This window comes from Sapajus apella, unplaced genomic scaffold (assembly GCF_009761245.1).
Source record: "Sapajus apella isolate SASKATOON/1434 unplaced genomic scaffold, GSC_monkey_1.0 scaffold2091, whole genome shotgun sequence".
In the NCBI taxonomy this organism is placed as follows: Eukaryota; Metazoa; Chordata; class Mammalia; order Primates; family Cebidae; genus Sapajus; species Sapajus apella.
The window spans coordinates 8,203-11,098 of NW_022439017.1; the positions used below are offsets into that span (position 1 = coordinate 8,203).

The following is a 2,896-nucleotide window of genomic DNA, read 5'->3' on the forward strand; positions in this document are numbered from 1 at the left end:
TAGATAAAACTTTCAGAGAAAAGAAATGAATGAAACTTTTCAATAAAGGAAAAACACCAAAAATTGTATGTACTATATTATATGACCTTGCTGCAAAAAAGTTAATAGTTTATTTTAAATTAATGAAAAATAACTAATACCAATAAAATAAAAATTTTATCACCTGATCAAATAAATTTAAAATATAACAACAAATCATTTTAAAATATGAAAAATGAAGATACTATTCATTAAACATTTGAACTAGAGAAAATATATATTTAAAGAAATGTATTGTTTTAGATATTTTATTAATAAAGTAAAATTAAAAAACTAGAAATGTACTTTCAGATAAAGAACAAAGCAAAACCCTCAGGACAAAAACACAAATAGTGGTAGACAAAAACACAAATAGTGTTAAACAAACTGATTTTGTGAAATTGTCACAAAAAATTCTGTGAAATGCTAAAACAGAGAGCTCTTTTACTCTGAAAAGACAAAAAAAAAATCAAATTTACTATCAAAATTAGTGAGATTAAAAGCCGCAGAAAGTTTTGAAAATCAATGAAAAGAGACAAAATCATTAGAGATTATGGTGCCCATTTACAATGGTAATGCACTTAGATATTTAAATAAGATGAATGATTTTACAAAAGTTAGAGAATATAAAATGGTATCATGAGAGACAGAAATGTGAACAGGTCAGTTGCTAAGGAAGAAATTAAGAGCTTTCTTTCCGCCCGCTCCCCCCTCCCCGCTAGCGCCGCTCCGGCTGCACAGCGCTCGCTCCGAGCTTCGGGCTCCTGCTAAGCTAGCGCCGCCGTCCTCTTCCGTCAGCGACCATCATGATTATCTACCGGCATCTCATCAGCCACGATGAGATGTTCTCTGACATCTACAAGATCCGGGAGATGGCGGACGGGATGTGCCTGGAGGTGGAGGGGAAGATGGTCAGTAGGACAGAAGGTAACATTGATGACTCGCTCATTGGTGGAAATGCCTCCGCTGAAGGCCCTGAGGGCGAAGGTACCGAAAGCACAGTAATCACTGGTGTCGATATTGTCATGAACCATCACCTGCAGGAAACAAGTTTCACAAAAAAAGCCTACAAGAAGTACATCAAAGATTACATGAAATAAATCAAAGGCAAACTTGAAGAACAGAGACCAGAAAGAGTAAAACGTTTTCTGACAGGGGCTGCAGAACAAATCAAGCACATCCTTGCTAATTTCAAAAACTACCAGTTCTTTATGGGTGAAAACATGAATCCAGATGGCATGGTTGCTCTATTGGACTACCGTGAAGATGGTGTGACCCCATATATGATTTTCTTTAAGGATGGTTTAGAAATGGAAAAATGTTAACAAATTTGGCAATTACTTTGGATCTATCACCTGTCATCATAACTGGCTTCTGCTTGTCATCCACACACCAGGACTTAAGACAAATGGGACTGATGTCATCTTGAGATCTTCATTTATTTTGACCGTGATTTATTTGGAGTGGAGGCATTGTTTTTAAGAAAAACATGTCATGTAGGTTCTCTAAAAATAAAATGCATTTAAACTCAAAAAAAAAAAAAAAGAAATTAAGAAAGTTAGCCAAGAGACTCCTTTCCTCGCCACAATAAATTAGCTGGAAATTTTTTCAAAATTTTAAATAAGAGTTAATTACAACTAATAAGTTAAATAGTTCCCGGTTTATTCCAGCAGACAAAAATGATTCAGTTCTTAAAAAGTGTAATCCTATAAAGAAACCTGTCTCTAATCAAAATGCTTGTAAGTGTGAAAATATCTGTAAGTAGAATGTGATCCTATTTTTAAAGACTTGTTTGCCATATCTTTATGGTAGGGTTTACCACTGTAATATGTTTAGTTTAAAAGTATAAAGTAATGAGTATACAATTTAAGTAAATTCAGGAATAAAATTTATATGATCTGTTTGATATAATATTTAAATATTTGATAAAATTTAATGCTCCTTCCTGTTATAAATTTAAAGATGGAAATAAGAAAATATTTCTTTAACATGATATAACTTATCAATCTGTAACAGAGAAACTTTTGAACATTCCTCTTAAAACAAGCAAAACAAAGATGTATTTCTTAAAATTATTTAGTATATAACTGGATATTCTTGTCATCCTAAACAATGCTTCAGAAATGTATTAGAGAATCAACATTATAAAATAAAAAAACAGAATCATTAAGTTGAACCCAAAGAAACTAAGAATTCCAACTAAAAATATTAGAAATAAAAAGAGAAGTCAGGAAAGTGTCCAGATAAAAGTGAAATCTATGAAACTCTAAAGCATTTCTACTAAATGTAACTACTAATTGGTTTGGGGCAGTCTCATTTATAATACTGACAAAAAATTTGTAATATTTGAGAATTTGCCTGATTTGAAATTTGCAAACAAAACTAGAAAATGGAAAACTGTAAAAGGAGATGTAAAGAAAGATGAACAAATGCTTTATATCAGGTGATTGAATATAAAAAATAATTTGCTTTCCCTCAAGGTAATTTTTAGATCTGATTTACTTTCAATCAAACTATAAAAATACTTATAAAATCTAATACAAAAAGCTATTCCAAAGTTATGTTTGAAAAATAAATAGGCATGAATGGCAAATGCAATATTTAGAGATTTTTCCTTGTTATGAAATACTAAAAACAAATAAAATGCATGCCCATTGAAAAATTTTAGAAAACACAGAATAGTGTAAATGAGAAAATTAAAATCACCATGGGCTTGGCTTAAATGCAGAAACAAATTTAAGCTTAATAGAAAATGCAGTGGATTGTGGTATGTAAGAAACTGGCAAATGATAGGTATCAACAAAGCAAATGGAAAAGTAATTACTTAATAAATGCTCCGGGGATACTTAGAAATCAGAATGAAGAAAAAATAAATCTG

General features: G+C 31.2%; 1 pseudogene across 1 annotated transcript; it reads left to right on the forward strand.

Moving 5' to 3' along the window:
* Positions 1 to 712: 712 nt before the first annotated feature.
* Positions 713 to 1,563, forward strand: LOC116547114 (annotated as a pseudogene). The gene has a single exon (XR_004266940.1). The product of XR_004266940.1 is annotated as a translationally-controlled tumor protein pseudogene (transcript).
* Positions 1,564 to 2,896: the final 1,333 nt, after the last annotated feature.